The sequence below is a fragment of the Pistacia vera genome, unplaced genomic scaffold (genome assembly GCF_008641045.1).
Source record: "Pistacia vera cultivar Batoury unplaced genomic scaffold, PisVer_v2 Contig154, whole genome shotgun sequence".
NCBI lineage: Eukaryota > Viridiplantae > Streptophyta > Magnoliopsida > Sapindales > Anacardiaceae > Pistacia > Pistacia vera.
This window is the reverse complement of record NW_022195619.1, coordinates 809240-833154: the sequence shown is the minus strand read 5'-3', so window position 1 is coordinate 833154 and position 23915 is coordinate 809240. Positions and strand designations below refer to the sequence as shown.

The following is a 23915-nucleotide window of genomic DNA, read 5'->3' as shown; positions in this document are numbered from 1 at the left end:
TTTTTGTGGATGAGGCGTAGTTACGAAATCGTGGTAAGGGTGTGGTGAATGAAGGAGAACCTTCTAACCCACCAGAGTCTATGCCCCCTCCCTTGGATGAAGCTAGAATCTAGGGAATTATACAGCAAGTTATGGCAAAAACTCAGGGGAGAGTTGAAACCCTCGCACAGGTACCGCCCGTTGCACATGTCGAAAGAGGACAACCGGTACCTCCCCCAACAAAGCAGAGTTGAACCGATTTATGGTCTTTCTAGTCAGATAAACCCTCAGAGTTTAAGGGTACTACAGATCCAGTAATAGCAAAAGAGTGGCTTGGGTCAGTAGAACGAGTCAGGGTTTATTTCCCATGTCAGACCGGGAGAAGACTGGTATGCGAGTTTCTTGTTGGGGTGATGCCCAAATTTGGTGGGAATTAATGGAGAAACTCATGACGTGACAGTAATGACTTGGGAAGAGTTTAGGCAAGAGTTTGAGGCCGAGTATAGAACAGAGGACAAGTTCATGAGAAGGTCCAAGATTTATCAGTTTCAGCAAGGGACTAGTGCCGTGAAAGAGTACTCTGTGAAATTCAACTCTCTTGCAAGGTTTGCACCCAGAATAGTTGTACTCGGCCTTGAGAAGGGATAATTGTGCATGGATTGAAGCCGGAGATAGCCGGGATATAATGACAAGCTCCAACTCCTCGAAATTATAGTGAGGCTTTGAGGCGGGCAATGAAGGCGGAGATTTTTGAGAATAAAATCTTCCCCGTAGGATCCTGACAGGAGGACCAAAAGAGCTACCCTCGCTCCCAGAGAGAGAAGCATGAGGGTGTAAAAGGTAAAGACATGAAGAATCAGAAAAAGAAGTTTCAGTATGACAGAATAGAAAAGAGTGGAAGAATAAGCGACCTCGGACGGAAGGGTGTCTCTTTGCCCTAAATGTGGAGGAATCAACCAGGAGAATGTCTGAGGGACCAGAGAGTGTGTTATAGGTGCCGACAGCCAAGGCACATGATGAGAGTGTAAAGCTCCTCTTCCACCAACGACCCAGAGTTCAGGAGGTACTGCAAATGCTAGAGTGTTACTGTGGCAGAGGTAAGCAGAGGCCGGTCCATCAGCCGTTACTGGTCATTATTTTCATTCAGTCCTATATATGCTTTAATTGATTCAGGCGCTACTCATTCGTTCATATCTTATGGGATGCTTATGAGATAGGTTTGAAAATACTAGAGCGGCTCAACCCATTAAGATAGAGCTACCCGATGGGGTCAGTGTTTTGACTCAAGAGATTTGTTAGAGAGTCCTTAGTGATCCAGGGTAGAGAGTTAACAGTTGACTTAATAGTTTTCGATATGCCCAATTTTGATGTGATTTTGGGCATGGACTTCCTAGGGAGTTATGGAGTAGAGATGACTGTCGGAAAAAGAAGGCGAGATTTAATCTCGATAGTGGGGATAAGTTTAGTTTTGGGAGGGGCCATCAGTTGAGCATGCTGATTAGTAGTGTGAAAGCAAGGAAGATGTTGAGAAAGGGTGCTTGGGATATATTGCCATGTAGTGCAGAATGGCAATGTCCCACAGCCAGAGATTCAGAGGGTGCCAGTAGTTCGAGACTTTCTAGATGTGTTTCCGGAAGAGTTACCGGGTTTCGCTCCAGAGAGAGGGGGTAAATTCAGTATAGAACTAGCACCAGGGATAGCACCAATATCTAAAGCCCCTTATCAAATGGCCCCAGCTGAGCTCCAAGAATTAAAGAAGCAACTCCAAGAGCTTTTAGATAAAGGCTTTATCCGACTGAGTCATTCTCCTTGGGGAGCTCCAATCCTGTTGTGAGAAAGAAGGATGGGCACATAAGGAGTGTATTGATTATAGGGGTTGAATAAAGTTAGTGAAGAATAAGTACCCACTACCCGGATAGATGACCTTCGATCGTTTAAAGGAGCGGCAGTGTTCTCCAAAATTGATTTGAGATCCAGGTATCATCGGGAAGAGTGGTTGAGCAAGATGTGGCTAAGAGCCTTTTGTACAAGATATGGGCATTATGAATGTAGTGATGCCTTTTGGCTTGACTAATGCCCCAGCAGTTTTTATGGACTGATGAACAGGGTATTCCATGAGTATTTGGATCAGTTCATTGTTGTCTTCATCGACCACATTCTGATTTACTCAAAGTCAAGAAAGACATGAGAACAACTTGAGGTTGTGTTGCAGCGGCTGAGAGAAAAGAAGTTGTGTGCTAAATTTTCTAAGTGTGAGTTTGGCTTAATCAAGTGATATTCTTGGGTCATACGTATCAAAAGAAGGGATTTCGGTAGATCCGAGTAAAGTGCAGGCAATCCTTGAATGGCAGAAGCCGAGAACAATGAAAGAAATTAGGAGTTTCTTAGGCTTAGCAGGTTACTACCGGCGTTTTGTAGCGGGATTCGCCCAGTTGGCTAAACCGTTGACAGTCTACAAACAGAAAACTCCTTGTGTTGGTCAACAGCATGTGAAGAAAGCTTCCAAGAGTTGAAGAAGAGATTAACAACAGCTCCTGTATTAGTGTTACCACAGGAGGGTATAGAATATGACATTTATACAGATGCCTCTTTGCAAGGACTTGGCGGTGTGATGCAGTTAGGTAGGGTCATAGCTTATGTTCTCGTCAATTGAAAGAGTACGAGAACAGATACCCTACGCATGACCTAGAATTGACGGCCGTGATCTTTACCTTAAAGATTTGGAGGCATTACCTTTCGGTGTGAAGAGTAATATCACACGATCATAAGAGCTAAAGTACTTCTTCACTCAAAAGAGTTGAATATGGAGCAGAGAAGGTGGTTAGAACTGGTTAAGGATTATGATTGTGAGATCAAGTACCAACCAGGGAAAGCCAATGTAGTAGCTGATGCCTTGAGTAGAAAGGCCCATGTTTTTCGGCTTACCATGCAGAAAGAGTTAATAGAAGGATTGTCTAAGGAGCAGATTGAAGTGGTTCCAGGAAGAATTGCCAGTCTAGAGGTACGGTTTCTTTATTAGAGGAAATTAGGAAAAGAGCATAGGTGGTCGATGAGTGGTGTCAGAAAACAGTTCAGCAAGTGCTTGAGGGCAAGACAGCAGAGTTCTTTGTGAGAGATGGTGTCCTCTATTTAGAAATCGGTTGTGCATTCCTCCAAGTGAGGAGTTGAAACAGAAAATTCTTGTGGAGGCACATGACACACCGTACGCCGCTCATCCGAGAGCAACCAAGATGTATCAAGACGTAAAGAAAGGCTAGTGTGGTCAGGTATGAAGAAGGACATTGCAAAGTTATGGCTAAATGTTAACTTGTCAGCAGGTGAAAGCAGAACACCAACGATCGTCAGGGTTGCTTCAACCACTGAGTATTCCAGAGTGGAAATGGGAGAGCATTTCGATAGATTTTATCACGGGTCTCCCCAGGGTACAAAAAGGGTGTAATGCTATAGGGGTGATTGTGGATAGGTTAACCAAGTCAGCCATTTTCTCCCAGTAAAGGAAAGTACACTACAGATAGTTGGCTCAGATTTACCTCAAGGAGATAGTCAGATTGCATGGTGTACCTAAGACTATAGTGCAAATAGAGATTCGGATTTGTTTCAGCCTTCTGGACAAGTTACAGAGAAGTTTGGGTACCCTTAGCATTCAGTACTGCCTATCATCCTCAGACGGATGGCCAAACCGAGAGAACGAATCAGGTACTCGAGGATATGTTGAGAGCCTGTTGCATGGATTATAGAGTACCTGGAGAGATGTTACCCTTAGTGGAATTTGCCTACAACAACAGTTATCAGTCTACAATTAGAATGGCGCCTTACGAGGCTTTGTAGGTAGACGGTGTAAGTCTCCGCTACATTGGGATGAAGTAGGCGAAAAAGATGAATTGAGTACGCTCTTGGGCCAGAGATGTCTCAGAAACTAGTAGAAGATGTGAAGTGTAATCAGAAATAGAATGAAACAAGCCCAAGATCGACAGAAGAGCTATGCCGACTTGAAGAGGAAAGAGGTGGAATTCCAAGTGGGTGACAAAGTGTTTTGAAAGTTTTCCCCTACAAGAGTAATGCGCTTCGGAAGCAAAGGGAAGTTAGCACCGAGATATGTAGGTCCATTTGAGGTCTTGCAGCGAGGGGAAAGGTGGCCTACAAATTGGCACTACACCTAGCATGGACAGGGTGCATGAGTTTTCCATGTCTCGATGCTACGGAAATATGTAAGTGATCCCCTCACATCCTGAGCATAGAGGACGGTGAAGTATCAGAGAATCTAGTATATGAAGAACGTCCAGTTCAGATCTTAGATCGAAGGGTTAAAGAGCTTCGGAACAAGAGTGTTCCGCTAGTAAAGATCTATGGAGGAATCACAAAGTGGAAAAGGCCACTTGGGAGGTAGAACGGACATGCAGAATCGCTTCCCAGAGTTATTGTATGAATTTCGAGGACAAAATTCTTTTAAGGGGGGAAGAATTGTAACTCGCCACTTGAGGTACGTAGTTGTTGTTTCTTCCTTTGCTCTTATTTGAGTTGGTTTTGGTAATATTGTTTGATTGAGTGTTGTGTTGAGTGCTTGCCCTGAAATGATGGAAAATAGAAGAAATTTAGTGTCATTCTCGCCGGGCGGAAGAATAATCTTCGCCGCGGCGAAGAGGTGTTGAAGCCAAGGGGAAGCTGCTGACAGTTTCGCCGCGGCGACAGAAGTTTCTCACCGCGGCGACAGGCCGACCAAAATTGTTATTAAGTTTTGGATATTTTCTCCTAAAGGCAATTTGACCATTCTACCCCTAATTCAGGAAAAGTGGGGAGTAAATTGTAAGGAATTTCATGGAGAATATGTTGAGTTGGGGGTGTGTTGTAATGAATCAAAGGATATAGATAGAATTCCCAAAGAAGATAAGGGTAAAATGGGAATGTGTGTATAAATTTCATTAAAAGGAATAATAAGTCATTGCAAACCCTTCACTTCTTCTCCAACGCCACTTTCTTCTCTTGTTTCCTCTCAACTTTTCTTTCTTTTGATCAAGGAGTTTTAAAGGGGTTTTAAAGTGATTTAGGGTAGAAAATCAACCTAAGGCTTCCTAAGGTAAGGATTCTTATTTGGGGTAGAAAATCAACCTAAGGCTTCTAAGGTAAGGATTCTTACTTTGGTTGTGAAGCTTTGTGAGTTTTAGTATATATGATTATGAGGGTTTTTGTTCTTTTGGTTAGAGTAGAGAAAAGTCAAGCAAACCAGTGAAAGGAAGAGCTAGTGAAGTCTCTTCATAACAAGTAAGTAAATCCAACCCAAGTTGAGATTTTAGAATTTTCTTTATTAGGGCTTTGCTAGCAATGATGTATGTATGTGATATACATGTGATATAGCCATGTATTGAGGTTAAATAGAGATTTCTAGTGCTTTGTGATTGTTATACCTTTCAAATATAAGAAATGAGTGTGGGTTGGAAAGGTAGTTTGAGATGGAATTGAAGGGGTATTGTGGAACCCTTTTGGAAGTGTCTTTCTTTGGCAGGTTTTGTGGCTATGTGAGGGGGTTTCTCCCCATTTTGGATGGTTAGAGAAAGATTTAGAATCATTGCTAAGTAGAGTGTTTATGATGCACTGAGTTATTTGATGAAATGCCTAGTAGAGGTTTGAGTATGAGTAGTGAACCTTAATCTTGCAACATGCATGTTGGCATTTCATAAGTGCATTAGGGGAGATGAACCATCCATAGGCACTAATTGCATTGAGAAGTGACCTAAGAAAGAGTAGAAAACTTTGTGTATACAATTACTCTATGAGTAGAGAACTTGGTGGATGTAACTACTCTAAGGGTAGAGAGAGAATGAGAAATGCTAGATAGAGTGAATTAGAAGAGTAGTAGAGATGGGTGATGCTTTGTGATCATCACCCGATAGTATGGGAGTCGGGTTGATGCTTTGTGAGCACCGCCACGGAATAGCCCTTAGAGATGGGTCGATGCTTTGTGATCGTCACCCAATAAGTAGTAGAAACGGGTGGATGCTTTGTGATCCCCACCCGGTTAGTCATTAGAAAAAAAGGGGTGATGCTTTGTGATCATCATCCGACATTTATTAGAGGTGGGTTGATGCTTTGTGATCGTCACCCCACAGTGATTAGAGACGGGTTAATGCTTGGTGATCGTTACCCAAAGGTCATGAGAAACGGGTAGGTGCTAGGTGGTCTCCACCCGGTAGTTACGAAAACCGAGTAGGTGCTTCGTGATCCCCACTCGGTAGTCACTAAAAATGGGTTGGTACTGTGTGAATTCCACCCGATAGTCATGGAGAGTGAGATGGTACTGTGTGAACGCCATCCGACCGTACCTCCAGTAAGATGAGGCCATGACGTTCAGTAGAAACAGAAATAGACCCAGAAATAGTATAAGGAAAGAATTAAGTGTAATACATACGGGGACAGACAGATAAAGGGTTTACTTACTGAGCATTATTTTGTGCTCACCCCGTTATTTTCTTTTGTAGATGCAGGATCTAGGTGATGATGCAGTCGGAGGGGCGTCGGCAAGCGAGGAGCAATAGCTACACTGTTTCCCCTGTTTTGTCTTTTAAAAAAATGACTTTTTGTAAACAATACTCTTTGTGTATAAAAGACATATGACTTATAATGAAAAGAAAGTTTTTTGGCCCCATTTTCTATTGTTATTATGCATGCATTGTATTATTTTTCAGCAGTTGTTACACAAGCTTTGTCGAGTTAATAGTGAGGGCTATTGGCTTGAGGAAAATAGTAGGAGCATTTTTAATAAAAGACCATATTAAATAATAATAAACATCATATTGTCTTTACTTTTCTGCATTTGTAGATTCACTTAACAAATGAGCAATATCAACCTACGATCGATAATCAAGAAAGAAAATAGGCTAGATAGATCTAATTTCTTGGACTGGTATCAAAATCTTCGGATTATACTGAAGGTCGAAAAGAAATTATATATCCTTGACAAGCATTATGGCTCAGCCTGATCTGGATGCCACTCAAGAAGTAAAGGATACTTACCAAAGCTTTCTTGACTATGCTAATACTGTTCAATGCCTTATGTTGCATTGATAACACCTGAGCTGCAAAAGCACCATGAGAATATAAACACTGCTGCCATAATTCCACACCTTAAGGAGCTTTTCGAAGGAAACGCTCGACATAAGTGGTATAAGGTATGGAGTGCATTGTTTAGAAGCCGTATGATTGAGGGAGCCCAAGTTGGTCCTCATGTACTCAAGATGATTGGGTACATAGAGAGGCTTGAGACTTTGGGGTTTGGTATGGATGTAGACTTACAGGTGGATTTAATTATGCAGTCACTACCTGATTCTTTTTCATCGTTCATAATGAACTGCAATATAAACACAATGGTGAAATCTTTGTTAGAGCTTCTAAACATGCTAAGGATGGCAGAGCAGGACATGAAAAAGTCGAAGCCTGTTTTATTGGTTGCTGCCAGTGTAGGAGAGGGTAAGGGCAAGGGAAAGCCCAAGCCCAAGCCCAAGCCCAAGCCCAAGCCCAAGCCCAAGCCCAAATGACAGGATGCTCTCAACCCTGAGGGTAGCGTTGGGAAAGGTGGGAAGGTAGTCTGCTTCTATAATGGCAAGCCTAGCCATTAGAGGAAACACTACAAGGCTTTCCTTGCGAACAAGAAGAAGTCAGACACTTTGACTTTAGGTATGTACTTGATTGAGGTTAACTTCTCTCCTTCAACATCTTGTGTCATTGACACAGGGTGTGGTACTCACATTTCTACTAATGTGCAGGGACAAAGGCAAAGTAGATTGCTTGCCAAAGGAGGAGTGGACCTACAAGTCAGAAATGCAGCACATGTGGCTGTATTAGCTGTAGGGACTTATTGTTTATCTTTGCCTGCGGGCTTAAAATTAGAACTCAAAGATTGTTTTTTTGTACCTACGATTTCTAGAAACACTATTTCAGTATCCGCTTTGGATAATATAGGATATCGTTTTGAGATTTTTAATAGATTGTTGTCCTTTAGTTTGAATGGTATTCTATTTGGAATTGCAAGGTTATATAACGGATTATATGTTCTTGATTTAAACAATAATGATATTCTCAATGTTGAAACTAAGTAAGCTAAACATAATGATCAAAACCAAACATACCTCTAACATTGTAGATTGGGTCATGTTAATCAGACTCGCATAACCGCATAACAAAACTTCAAAGGGATGGAGTTTAGGACCCTTTTGACTTTCAGTCATTTAAGATATGCAAGTCATGTCTTTTAGGTAAGATGACCAAGTCACCTTTCACAAGACAAAGTGAAAGGGCTACTGAACTATTAGGCATCATCCATAGTGATGTATGCGGTCCACTAACAGTTGAAGCCAGAGGTAGATATTCCTACTTCATCACATTTACTGATGATTTCAGTAGATATGGTTATGTCTACCTTATGAGAAATAAATCTGAAACCTTTGATAAATTCAAAGAATTCAGGAATGAAGTACATAATATGTTGGGTAAAAGTATTAAGGCTCTTCGATCGGATCGAAGAGGTGAATACTTGAGCTTAGGGTTTCCTGAATACTTGAAGGAATGTGAGATAGTATCACAACTCATTCCTCTATATACAACCCAGCACAATGGAGTGTCTGAAAGGAGGAACAAGACCTTGCTTGACATGGTTAGGTCCATGATAAGTTTTAGTAATCTACCTATATCATTCTAAGGTTATGCCCTAGAGATTGTGACTCACGAACTGAACAATATGCTATCAAAGTCTGTAGATAAGACTTCATATGGACTATGGAGTGGGTGAAAGCCCAACTTTTCTTATCTAAGGATTTAAGATTGTGAAGCTTATGTCAAAAAATTGACTTGGAACAAGCTGGACCTGAAATCTGACAAATGCATTTTTGTAGGGTATCCTAGGGAAACCAAAGGGTACTATTTCTACCATCCAGAAGAGCACAAAATTATTTTCACTCGTACTGGTATCTTCTTGGAAAAAGAGTTTTTCCTAAGAAGTACTAGTGGGAGAAAAGTAGAACACGATAAAGTTCGAGAACCACAAGATACATTAGACAAAGGACGGGAATATGTGCCAAAAGAGGTGGTTAAACATCGTGAGGAGGTTACTCCACAATCCGTGGATCAAAGTGAACCACCTCAAGTAGCATAGGAGCTATATAGGTTTGGGAAAGTATGTCATGAGCCCGAGAGATATGGTTTTCTTATGACTCAGCATGGTGACGTACTGGTCTACCAAGACAATGAACCCAGAATCTACAAAGAAGCTATATCATATCCAAATTCCGTTAAATGGCTTGAAACAATGAAATATGAGATGTACTCCATGTACCAGAACCAAGTATGGTCTCTGGTGGATCCACCTAAAAAGGTAAAACCCATAGGGTGTAAATGGTTCTTCAAGAAGAAGACTGACATGGATGGCAAGGTGCATACTTATAAGGCACAACTGGTTGCCAATGGTTTCAAACAAATTCATAGTATTGACTATGAAGAAACCTTTTCGTCAGTTGCCATGATTAAGTTCAAAAGGATTATGCTTGCGATTGCTGCATATCATGACTATGAAATTTGGCAAATGGATGTCAAAACAACTTTCCTAAATGGAAACCTTGAAAAGGATGTGTATATGACACAAGCCGATGGCTTCGTTCTTGATGGACAAGTTGATAAGGTATGCAAGTTACAGAGGTCCATTTATGGACTCAAGCAAGTTTCAAGGAGCTGGAACATTCATTTTAATGGAGTCGTAAAAGAATTCAATTTTATCAATAACGAAGATGAGCCCTGTGTTTACAAAAAGGTAAGTGGGAGCGTAATGGCATTCTTGGTGTTGTATGTCAATGATGTACTTCTGATCGGGAATGATATACCGAATTTGCAGTCGGTAAAGACTTGGTTATCCAAGTGCTTCTCCATGAAGGTCTTAGGAGAAGCAGCCTACATCCTCATAATAAAGATCTACTGAGATAGATCATGTGGGTTGCTTGTCCTAAGTCAGAGTACATAAAATGACAAGGTACTGAAGAGATTTAGTATGGAAGAATCCAAGGAGGGATTTCTTCTGATGTCACATGGTGTTTATCTCTCTAAGCCTATGTCTTAAAACACACGATGAGAAAGATAGAATGAAGAGGATCCCATATGCATCAGCAATTAGATCCATCATGTATGCCATGTTGTGTACTCGGATTGATATCTCATGTGCGTTTAGCACTTGTAGGAGATATAAATTGGATCCAGGTGAGCATCACTAGATAGCTGTCAAGAACATTCTTAAGTACCTAAAAAAGACTATGGACATGTTCTTAGTTTATGGAGGGGAAGATGAGCTCACTGTTAGAGAATACAGTGATACTAGTTTCCAAACAGACAAAGATGATTATCGTTTGTAATCCGGGTTTGTATTTTGTCTCAATGGGGGTGCGGTGAGCTGGAAGAGCTCCAAGCAAAGCATTGTAGTAGACTCTACAATAAAGGGTAAGTATATCACATTATCCAATACGGCCAAGAATGTGATCTGGGTTAAGAAGTTCGTCACTGAACTTGTCGTGGTCTCTGCGATTGTTGATCCAATAGATGTCTATTGTGACAACAATACATCTATTGGATCAACAATGGAGCAATAGCTCAAGCAAAGGAACCATGGTCTTACCAGAAGTCCAGACACATACTCAGATGGTTTTATCTCATCAGAGAAATGGTTGAGAGGAAAGATATACAGATTTGTAAAGTGCATGCTAATGACAATCTTGTCGATCCATTGATGAAGCCTCTGTCATACCAGAAGCATGAAAAACACTTAAGGTCATTCGGTATTAAATGCATGAATGATTGGCTATAGCGCAAGTGGAAGATTGTTAGAGCTGGAGCCAATCAATTGTTGTAGAATTGACTCTTTGTAATAATGCTTATTAATCAATAAAAGACATTTTATTCTATATCGTGTAAATCATATTTGTATGTATTGATATATGTCCTTAGGATGGTAGAACCATGATGAAAGTATCAAGTGTTTCAAATCTTGATAGTGGGAACCCTGTGATCACATATGATGGTCATTCTAGAAATGTCCGGAGCCCTAATATTATTCTGACTAAGGACACAGATAATACGGTAAGGCTATCATAGATTTGAATGACCCTGTCGAAAGACAGTGACTGATCTCACTTGTCAAGGTTGTTTGTTAACAACTTGGTGTAATGCATGGGTGCTTCCTATAGGCAAGTTCACTGGACAGACCCATTAGAAGATTCCATATGGATGGTAACCCTAGTGTTTATGGAATAAATCCTCTAAGGTGATGCAAGTGATCCTTAAACTTGAGATCACCGAAGCGCCTTGTGCATCGATTGGTGTAGTTTGACACTAGCCCAACGTAGGTCTATTCAGAGCTATCAATATGGTAGTGATTGGTTGTAATGCCCAACATGGAGGTACATGATTTAAATTATGTTTTATAACCCTTAGTTAATTTTTATTAAAGTTATTTTAAGAGAATATGAAGAAAATGCCGTAAACTTGTATTAAGGGTAAAATGGTCTTTTCACTCAAAATTAGTTGAAAAAGTGGAGAGTGAAAAGAGGTAGAATTTCATAAAGAATGCAATGAAAATGAGGGCATTATGGTAATTGACTACGGGACAAGGATGGAATTTTCAAAAAAGTGTAAGGGCAAAATGGGAAAGTGAGTTTATAAAATAAGATGATAAGGGTTTGTAACCCTTATTTCCTTCATTCCACTGCCACACTACTCCCTCATCTTCTCTCAAATTTTCATTCAATCCTCCAAGGATTTTGAGGGCTTTTGAGTGATTTTTAATAGGGTTTTGATTCAAGACTTCAAAAGGTAAGAATTCATGCTCTTTATCTATGATTTATTTGTGTAAAAGTTGAGTTCTTATGAAGTTTATGCTTAGGGTTAGAGGAAGTTTTGAATCCAACAAGAGTAGAGAGCTTAGTAGAGAAGACTCAAGCATAAGGTAAGTAAATTCCACTCAAAATCCAACTCAAGTTAAAGTTTAAGAATTCAAGTGAGTAGAGATTTCTTTCAAGTATGCATATGTTATGGTTATTGAGAAATTGAAATGAGATTGATGATGAATTATGCTTGTTGTTAGATATATTTGAATATGAGAAGTGTATGTGATGGTTTGATGATGGAGTTGATGGATTTATGAATGAGTTCAATGTTGATTTTATGGAGAGATTTCCACCATGAGAAGGGTGGATTGTGTTGATAAAATTTGATAGAAGTATGGATAGCTTTAGAAGAATTTAAGAGGCATATTTAAAGTGTGTTTTCTTTGCAGGATATGTGATGATTTAAAGGAGTTGAACTCCAATTTTGGATGGTTAAGAAAGAAGTAGAATTAAAGTTAAAATAGAGTTTATGTATGCACACATATTGTTTGATGAAATGCCTAAGTGAAAAGCCTAAGTGAAAACTGTCCTGTCACAGCTGTGACTTTCTGAGTGATTTTTGGGCATCCTACATATTGAACTGGGTTGAGACCAAAACATAAACGTTGTAGCCCTATCTCTAAGCTTTAAAACGAGACCAAAACCATAGCAATCCGATGTGTATAACTCAATTTATGCCTTCTTGAGTGTGACCTGTGCAGAATGACTATTTTGATGCAACATTGCATTTGTGCATTTTATAAGTGCCTTAAGTAAGAAATTTTAAGCATGAACCATCCTTATACATTAATTGTGCATTGAGAAGTAGCTTGAGAAAGAGTAGAAAACTTTGTGAATGAACTACTATAAGAGTAGAGAGAATGAGAAAAACACAAAGAGCTAGTTGGTGCTTTGTGAACTCCACCCGGCCGTGCCTTCGGTAAGATGAGGCCGTGACATTCAAGTGAGAAAGAATAAAGAGAGAATGAGTAGAGTCACGAAGAGCGGATTGGTGCTTTGTGAACTCTACCCGGTCGTGCCTCCAGTAAGATGAGGTCGTGACTTACAATAGAAAATTAATAAAAGAGAGCTGTGTGAAAGAGAAACAGAAACAGAAAGAGAAAATAAATGAGACGAGAAGTGTGTAAGAAAAGAATTAAGAAAAAGAGTTACAGGGATAGACGAGTAGAGGATTTACTTACTGAGCATTATTTTTGTGCTCACCCCGTTATTTTTCTTTGTGTTTACATGATCTAGGTGAGGACGCGGTCGGATTGGCGTCGGCAAGCGAGGAGCAATAGCAACACTGTCCACTATTTTTGATAAGTTTTTGTAAAATGATATCTTATTTGGTAATAAGAATGTTTATATGTACTAAAAGAAAATTTTGGGCAAATCTACTTTTGTTGATATAAATGTATTTTACTTTATGTATTTCTATGAGTATCCTAGTATAAAGGAGTTATTACATTAGCTGCATCGAGGAGTGTATCAGGACTATGGTGGATCAACAAAGGATGCATCACTCTTGGGTTCAAGAGAAGTTATCTCACTGTGCAATTCAATAAATGGCAATGACACTAAATCTGTGGCTGCAATGGGATAAAGTTGTTGCTCAATCCAATTTATTTATCCAGTCATTATCCAATAACTGAATATAAAGATATCGAGAATAATTATGGTTGACACTATTTATGTACCTTAACCCCGATGAGATAACGGTTGATGAAAAGATTTGACTGCACGGTAACCATATCATGAATAGGTAGCTATTTCACTGAATCCGAATCTATCGAGTGGCCATGATGCCTTGCTAGGTACCAATCTTAGTCTGTGTTTAGTGAGACGATTGATTGGTGTCAACCGCGAGACTACTCACTACCAATATGATGAGGAGCCTAGGGGTTATACACATAAAGAGACAGTTTAAGGATTAATGTGTGAAAGGGGTATTTTCGTATTTTAGGATGAAAGGGTATTTTGGTAATCTCACAGTGCAATTAAATTTGCTGAGGTTGTTGCATGTACTTAATTTTAATATTTGAATTAAAATTAGTGAGATTATATTTAAATATATCTGCGCATATATTTAAATGGATTATTATTATTAATTAAAAGTTAATATATTATTATTATATATTAATTGGTTTTTTAATTGTAATAATAATTAATTAAAATTTAAAATACCAATTAAAGAGTGTTTGGTTGCAAGGGTGGATTAGGGTTGGAGCCCATGGCTATTCCTTAGTGGAATAGGGTTTTAATTAAATTGCACTATATAAGTGCAACTTAAAAATTAAAACATAACAATTAGTTTTCACTCAACCAAAACCGTAGCCTCCCTCACGTTTTCACTAGAGACAAAGAGAGAATTTTTCTTGCAAAAGTTATGCACATCATTATACTTCGAGCATTGATTTAATCTAGCAAATTAAATCATTGTGAGTAATCTTGTCTTCGTGTGGATCAACGTTCGTGCGATTCCATTCTTGAATCGATAAGAGAAATCCAAACCTCCAAACGCACGTAAGTTTTTCAATCCTTGATTGGGTTAATTTACATTGCACAGAATTTTGTAATAACATGTAAGCAATTTAATCGATACCCCGATCTTGGCGTAAAAAGGTGATTGATTTCTGATTTAATTTTAATTTTTTTGCTATCTTCTAGAGATCAATCACTAACAGGAACACTGTTCCTTTGGGTTTTGTAGTTCTGTAGAAAGTTGCAGAGTGCCTTAAATGAAGCAACAACTATAATTTATTTAAAGGGTTAGTGAAGACTTGAATACAGAGAGTTATTGTAAGAGAAGAAGATAGAGGAAGAGAGAGGATAACTCAATCTTAATAAAAAAATTATACTCTCATTTGTACAAAGACTCATATCCTTAGGGAGAAGCTTGAAACCCATTGTGTATTAGCCTAGCTTAGAAGCAATAATTCACAAAAACATTTGATTCATATTTTTGGGCGAAATCCTGTCAAACTATTGTAGAGACAAAATCCTATGAAAACTATTATATTGGTGAAAACCAAGTTTGGTGGAACTTCAAGGAGGTTTACTTGAAGAAGTGGATATAGTAGGCTCTTAATCAAAGCTCTGAGCTACTATAAATCTCTGAGCATTTCTCTTTTCTCAAACTCATTTATTACTTATTGCTCATTTATTGCTTTTATTATTTTCATTTATTGCTCATAGCATTTGGGTAGTTGAGAAATTTATTATTCTGCATTAATTTCTACTAACTCCTATTCACCCTCGAGTATTTGCCATATTAGGGTTTTACAATTGGTATCAAAGTTTGGGCTATTTCATAGAAAATTAAAAGATTTTAAGAGTTAGACGATCTAGATATGGCAAGCATATCCACACCTTTCTTTGGTGAGGGTCATTACACTACTAGACACCCATTGTTTTGTGGTGTAAATTACACAATGGAGGATTAGGATGAGACTCCACATTAGGTATATAGATTATAACTTGTGGTGAATAGTAGATAAAGGAAACGTTGTTCCAAAGGATCGTGAATCGAATCTTCCTAAAGAGGAAGATGAATATACAGCTGATGATGAAAAGAAATTAAGCTTAAATGGTAAAGAACTCTTGACTTTACAGAGTCTGGTAGAGTTTCAACTTGTGAAACAATCAAAAGTAATCTTGTAAATTCCCCAAACAAACTCATAGGGAACAAGTCAAGTGAGAAGAATAAATAGAGTTGCTATTCCGAGAGTAAAATTATTCAAGATGAAAATTGGAGAACATGTACAAAGTTTCTCAAACTTGGTGAATGATCTCAAAGGTCTTGGAAAGATAGTTGAGACACTTGAGTTGGTGAAAACACTGACCATTGCCGGAGAGCTGGACAATAAAGGTTACAACCATAGAAGAATCAAAATAACCTCACTAAGACTCAATGGATGAGTTAATTGGAAGTTTACTAACTTTCAAAATGAAGAGAAAACCGAAGGAAGAAGAGAGCAAATAAGAAGAAAGTTGCCCTCAAGATGGGCAATAAAGAGAGGAGATGATGCCTCTATGGAAGAAGATGAAATCAATTTCTTGACTAAGACTTCACCAAATTGCTTGCATACGATCGTTTCAAACGAAGGAACTTCCAAAAGTTCAAGCAGAAATTATGATGATAAGGGCAAATTGGAGTAATTTGCCATGAATGCAAGAAGCCGGGCCATTTTATAGATTGTCCTTAACTGAATGGAAGAAGAAGGACAAAAACAATAAGAAATATAAGAAGAAAGTTCTTGATGCCACATGGGTGGAGTGATGAATCTAGCGATGAAAGAGATTCAAATAGAGCAAGTCAACCTTTGTCTTATGGTCAAGGAGAGTGATTCGGAAGAGACCCCAATATGAGGTAAACAACTCTGAATACTACACTTTTAATGATCTCCATTGTGCATTTGAGTCATCAATGGAATAGTTTGAAAGGTTTCTTCAAGAAACCGTGTTTTTAAAGAACCAACATGCATTTTGAAAATTGAGCTATGAACTTTTGAGTGATCATGAAAAATCAAGAAGGATTTTGATGGTTTCATTAGAGAAACTTTTTTTTATTAGAAATTGATGTTTTAAAGTATCTTTCACATGGGTATCATCTTGAGCAGCTGCATCTTCAGGTGTTTCTTCTTCAACATTAGCAACTTCTTGGTCTTCCTCATCACCAGCTTTTTCTTCTTCTTAATCTTCATGTCTTCTTCATCTTCATGAGCTGCCTGTTTCTTCTCTGGAATAACAGTTGCAACATCTTCAACAGGCATTGCAGGAGCAGGAGAGACAACAGGAGCAACCGGACACCACATTCTGATCAACAGGTTCTATCAAAACAGATTTCTTCTTCTTCTTTTGCTTCTTTTTCAATCAACCTCTAGTCTGTCTATCCGAAGGTGAGAGTGTGATTTCCTTTACATATTGAAGGATAGACTCCATTGAAGTTCTAAGTCTACTGACAACAAAAACCTTGGACTACCAAGTGTTAGTTCTCAATTGATCAGCCAAAATGTTGAAGGCAGATTTCTTGTAGGCTGTCTGAAAGATTCTTGGTGACAGTCTTTATCTTCAAAACATGTTCCATTTCATAGATTTGGGCTTGTAAATGGAAATAATCTTGTAAATCAATGATGGAAAGGATAGAATCTGCAGAGAATGAGTGGATTATGCTACCACTCTAACACTAGTAAAGATCAACAGCCAAATTAATTTTCTTTCCTTGAGCAATTCCATAAAGAGTTATGCTTGTTCTAATCGATCGAATGATAAAAGAATAACAGATAAAATATAATTAAATGTTAACAATTATCCAAATATAATAGGAATAGGTATATTAAATTGTTTAGACTTCAAAAGAACGAAAATTCAAATCATGAGAACTAATTATAATTAAGCTTCGAATTTTGTAAATGGTTATTGGTTTGAAACTATATTTGACAAATAATTGAATCGACCATTGACTTTCTATTAGTACTTAATTAGTCCTTACTTCATTATTAATTAATTAACATTCATGCAGTTAGTGGTCGGTTGATTCCTGAGAGACGGGTGGATTCTTGTAATCCCAATCAAGATTAGGAAAATAAAAGATGAAATAATAAAAATTCTACATTTTTCCAGTACAACACATCACCTTCAGATTCAATGCATGAATTTGCCAATGGCTAGCTTCTCTTCGTGACAATGTATAAGTTTTTATTTTTACTCTTTTAATTCTTGTCAACCTGAAAAGATGGTTTCTTTGTTTATTAGTGTTCTTCTTTACTGCAAATGTAGAGTAAACGTATCATTAAATACCCATAAAAATGGCCTCCAAATCAAACACACTAAAACCACCCCTTTTCTCATGAAATTTTGGATCATGATACTCAAAATAAAAATAAAAACTAGTTATTCAATTCCAAGTTTCTCTAAAAAATTAATACCCGTTTACACACACAATTGAATTTGAAACATTACACAAATAACCCAATCCCCATATAGTAGTTATGAGCTCAAATTACACAAAACATCATCTTTAATTCTTTAAATTATTTCATTATTCACAAGTTCCCAAATCGTTTTCTTCCTAATTTCATATTCAAATAGTAATATCATTTAATTAATTAGGAATGAATTTGGATTTCTAGATGACTTGGTAACCTCAGTGTACTCTAGACTTATAATTCTTTGATAAGATAAAATTAACATTACAAAACTATAAATCAAAGAAAATTATACAAAATTTTTACTTCAATGTGTTCAATTTTTTTTTTTTTTAATTGATCCAATGCAATTCATTAATTTTTTAAAAGTTGCTATATATATATATATTTATTGAAAAAGCTTATTATATTTCAAGAAAGATTTATGAAATTAATTTTCATAAATTATAAAGGAAATTTTAGAATTGATATGAATGTATTGTTTCTAAGCTAAATGAAAATAAGTATATAGTATACATATGATTAATATTTTGATTGAAAATAATAAGCCATGCATGTATTTGAATTAAGAATTAAGAATTTAATTAAAGTTGGAGAATTTATTTAATCTTTCTGAGACTTACAATGGCAGAAAGTTACATAATTTAACATAAACTTGATTATAATCTTAGATAATTCAAAATTATTGCTTAAACTGTTTACATGCTAAATTGAAGGAATGAAGAATCTCCTAATAATAAATATACTTGACGATACCTTTAGATAAATAAAATTCCTAATTTAACTAAGACTCCTAATTAAACATAAGAATTCTAGGAAAACAAAAATTAATTAAAAAAACCCTATTAAATTTATTTAAAGAATGCTAAAGTTTCCTTATAATAATACTAAACTAGGAACTCTAGCTTTCCTAAATGCTTGTAGAAACATTAAAATTATAAATTTTTAATTCGATAAATCTAGGATTCCTATGCATTAGGCGATAATTAGTATTATAAGTAAATATTCTTTCTACCAAACCCCACACACCACACACCCCCCCCCCCCCCCACCCCACAAAAAAAAAAAAAGCACCGTAATAACTCTGTTAATGCGTCATGTACACCTTTGCTAGTAAATAACCGTCTGTACCTTTATGCTAGTGAATAACCCCCAAAATTCATCTCCCAATCAGAGTTCAGGTAAGTACCCCGGTCACACTCTTCCAATGTGTTTGGAGCCTGACATTGCAAGTAAAGTTTGTCCCATTTGAAGCTCAATTACTAGCTGGGCCACTCTCATGATTATAATTTAATGATTTGATTGAGCTTCAACAAGAATTCTCAAGTACGGATTCCAATGTCCTGTAACGGGGTGCTAATTATAAACACTCGAGTTAAAATTATACGATTTTCAGTATGAGTAATTTTATGAAATGTTGTCATTTAGGGTTCAACTATGTTGTTCAATGTCTCTAATTTTCTAACGAGCTCCATATTTATATTTGGATTACGTTCAGGCTTGCAAAATATAACATTACCCCTCTTAGTCATCTTATTTGGAAGATTTTATTCTTTGTTAATTTTTCTGGATATTTATTCTACTATTAATTTTAAGCTACTGGAAGAAGATAGATAGATTAATCTATTAGAATTTTTATTAAGTTCAAAGTCTCTTATGTTTCCTAACCCTGTAAGGGTTCGTTAATTAATCCTGCGTGAACGTAAATACGTAATTAATAAGGAATGACTCCCAGTATAATTGTATATAAATAAAGGCATAGAAACTTGTTTGTACAGAGTTATTAAAAACTTAGTTGCGTGCTGACAGTAATGGCGACTCTTCTGCCAGTAGTAGGGTTTCCTCTTAACGAGTCCTTCGCTTCTCGGTAGTCTCTTCTGGGTTGATCAAGGAGCTAGACAGAGAATGACGTTACGATATTCAGTCTGAGGCAAATCATCAAAAACTATTCGTCTTGTTGTGTGGCAACCTCCTTTACCCTATTGGTTAAGGTTACACGGACGAGCGTCGAAAGGGAATCCTGGATTATCGGCATGCGAGGAGTGTTCATAGCGAGTGCTTGTGAGTTTCTTGGAGCTTCGCGGTTCCTTTAGGCACTCAGTGTGCTTACTACACGGAATTAATGGAGTTTTCATGGCAGTTCATATCGCACAGCTAATAACTGGAGAAGACTTTGGATAGGGAGCGACAGTTCCATTGTGGTTCAAGCTATCCAGAGAACAAAGCTGGATCCTCCTGAGCTCTTGAACCTGTCTGGAAAAATATTCAACGGAAGATGGACTCTATATATCCGCTGTTCTCATATTTATCGCGAGGAAATCGAGTGGCGGTAAACTGGCGAACTGGGTTTGAAATACCCTTCTCTATTATGTGGGGTATTCCTCCCGAGAGATTCAAGAATTACTTAAGCACCATGCTTGTGCCTTCCGAATTATAGAATATGCAAGAGCAGAGAGCGACATTTCCATTGTGGTTGAAGCTATCCAGAGAAGAAAAGCTTGATCCTCCTGAGGCTCTTGAACCTGTCTGGAAAACTATTCAACGGAAGATGACTATATGAGCACCCACTGTTCTCATATTTATTCTGCAAATTCTTTAATTTCTATATGAAGTGTACTTCATATTATGTTCTACAACTTTTTAATTTCTTTGATGTTGAAAGTGTAGATGCTTTAATTACCAATTTCTTAAAAAAATTTGTAGTACTGGTGTAATCCTGGAATAGAAATTAAATAATTTCTTAAACTTGCACAGTTCTGGCCACTTTTGTAAGTCCAGTCGAACAATAGTAAATCTTTGTGATTTTACACTTTTTATATAAAATTTTACATATACTTTCTTTTGCTATGATTTGCTTATATACCAATAACCAAGATTTTTTTTTAAGGCTGTGACTGGTAAATAAAAATGACACAATCTTTAGCACTTAATTTAAAATCTCATAAAAATTTAGATAAACAGGGAAAATTAGAAAGGTGCAACTATCACCATTCTACTACAAATGGCTAATATTACAAGAAGCCTTACAAAAAAATACTACAGCTAACTCTTCAACACAACATTGCCATTATCAAAACTTCTGCTCTTCGTGGCTCAAATGCTAGTCAGATCTGATCCCTACTTTCACTAAACAGTCTCGCCATCCAAGGCCATAATTCAACTGCAAAAACAGAAGAGATAACTTCATGAATGAGATAAAATAAGCAAATAAATGATGTTTAAGAAGAAGAGGTGGATCTTGAACATTACCATAAAGCATGGGAACTTGGTTATTGTTTACCAAGGTAAAACGGGTACCCGCCCATTCCCACTGGTGTAGTTGGTGGAATTCCAATAGGGTCCTTCTTTAAGGGACTTGTGGATAAGACATTGGAGGTTGTGTCGAATATTGTGCAGCTGCCGCAGGAGGACTTGCGTTGAAGATTCGGTATGATGCTACATTTGGAGCTATTGTAGCCAACGGGGGGAGTGTTGGCATGCACTTTTCCAGCTGTGGGTAGCCGCTGCCAAAGGTATGCCAGCTAAATTAATCATTGGTGGAGGTATTTGCGTCTGTACTGGTTTACCCTTGTGGGTGTCGGCTAGCTTCACAGTAACACTTCTCCCTGCAACCAACAATACATCAATACAAGGCTGCATAACTCATTTTTGGTTGGTGCTCAATGTTCAAAATAAGATTTTACAAGGGACAGAGATTTATTTAACAAACTTTCTCTCACACAATCACGTATGAGGCAATATTGAATAGAGGACTCTTATAGTCACTTACCCCAAGAAGCTTTTGTGGATCCTCTATGGCTTTCTTAGCAGCCTCGACAGTTTTGTATTGACAAAGCCAATCCACTACATGTAAAAGTAGAATAAGATGATTATTTCCCACATACAGTGACACTGCAGTATTTAAACGAGAATAGATGATTATTTCCCCTATAAGATGATTATTTCTCACAAGCATAGACAATTGTGGAATTATACCGTGAATCATTTGGTCCTTGTCATATGCAACTGACCTTCCTCAATCTCTCCATGCCTCCCGAAAAAGTTAAGCAGCATCTCTGTTGTGATCTCTGGTGACAAGCCCCCGATGTACAGCTTTCTCTGAGCTAGATCAGGGGTGGTCGCTCCAGTTAATCCCTCACGGCTAAATTACAGACAGCCATCCGACCCTAATAATAAATGAATAAAAAATAAACCCTACAATGAAATTCAACAAATCCAAAAAGATGACGCAACAATGACATGGCTTCCAGGATGGACCTCTTGGCTTTACCAACAGAACTAGCTAATACCCACTGAAATGATCATCAAAGTGAAAAAAATAAGATGACACAGGCAATTCCATCATTAATCCAGGAAACGCCCGCATGCAAATGATAAGACTGGGTAAAATGCTTACATCAATCAATTGCTTGGTGCTCTCAGTGCATTCTGAGTTGACTCCATATGTTTGTATGTGATGAAACCATAGCCACGCATTTTCCTGTTGCTTTATCATAGATCACAGCCCCTTCTTCTATTTCACCATGCACTTGAAATGCCTAGATGAAAACATACCCATATAACATTTGTTCAAATTACAGTACTCAGACGCCTGTGAAGTCCTTAAGAAAGATAATGGAAGGAGAGGTTAAATGATCAACAAATAATGAAAAACAGGAGAGCAATTAATGTGATTCTCCATATTGATTAATTTTTTTTAAGTTTCTTTTGTCTGCCAAAACTCATATTCATGGGACAATCACCACCATGGCACACACAAAACACAATCGCAATCACTCACAGCACACAAGGTTTCTGAAGTGGTATTCCAGCTAAGCCACGAACAAAAGCTTTCGATGAGCCGTCTGCACTGGCATACTTTTAATTTCTTCTGCAATTGAAGGATAGGACCTCTTTATGCGTCAACAGGCAAACAAACACACATCACATTGTCAATCACACAGCATACAAATTGGAGCAACAAGCATATGCCACCCATTCACTTAACACAAGCACAAAGACCCCAGCAAAATGACCAGTAACACAGGAACAAACGCACAAAGGAAAGACAACAAAGATAAACACGATGGAACTAACCACAATTTAACGACTCACTAGTAGCCTAGTACATATATTCACTTATAAATACACACAACAAAGTATAACAGCATACTTTTCAATTATTTTTTTGGTACTACCGCTTCGTCGGTATTTCAAACCACGAAAGTTTGTTAATTTTACAGCAACATCAATGAAATAAAAACACTTCATAAAATTTACAAAGAAAAAATTACACGAGCCATAATTATGACCCAATACACGAGCCATAAAGTTATGACCCTTTCTCCAGCAAAACATAATAGTTTACAATTCCACCAGCTATAAGTTATAACTAACAATCGGAAATTCTTTTCGATGCATTCTGACTCTAAAAAATTTCATTTTACTCGAATCAAATTCTTAATCAGTTTCAATTAACATAAATTAAAAAGCAAATTAATTTGAGCTTCTGATAACCCAGAAGAACCCTAATTTACAAATCAAAACACAACAAAAGTTCAAACTTGGGGCTAATATCAATAACAGAACAAAAAACCCTAATTTATCAATTAAAACCTAACCAGACAAAATCTAACCAATCCGAGACAATCCCAGATGCAAATACGCCGCTTTAAATACCCACAAAGCGAAAACAAGAAAAGAACAAAAGATAGAAGAGAGAGACTGAGAACGTACCTCTAGAGAGAAGCTCGACAAGTTGAGCTTGGAGAGAGGTTCATAAAGAACGCAAGTGCTCTTGTAAGATGAAGACGATGATGATGTGGCAAGTTGGAGACCGTTATTCATCTCCTCCATCTTCCTCTTCTTCATGTCCTCCATCGCCCACTGTGAGTTTTGTGACTTCTTTGTGAAGTGATAGAGATATTATCATGTACAGTAACGGTTAATTGCGTTAGTGTTTGGTTCAGGTTTAGAGATTTTTTAGGGTGAGATTAGGTTATACCTAATATGTTATTGCTTTTAAAAAACATACATTATTATATAAAATAAAGTCAGCACATACTAGGGAGTTTTTGATAATTTTATAAACGGATGTTGTATATTTGATATTTTAGGCGAGTTTTTATTAAAATAC

General features: G+C 37.5%; 1 pseudogene; it reads right to left on the bottom strand.

Annotated features, from left to right (window-relative positions):
* Positions 1-21057: 21057 nt before the first annotated feature.
* LOC116124637 lies at positions 21058-23659 on the bottom strand (annotated as a pseudogene).
* Between the last annotated feature and the right edge of the window lie 256 nt (positions 23660-23915).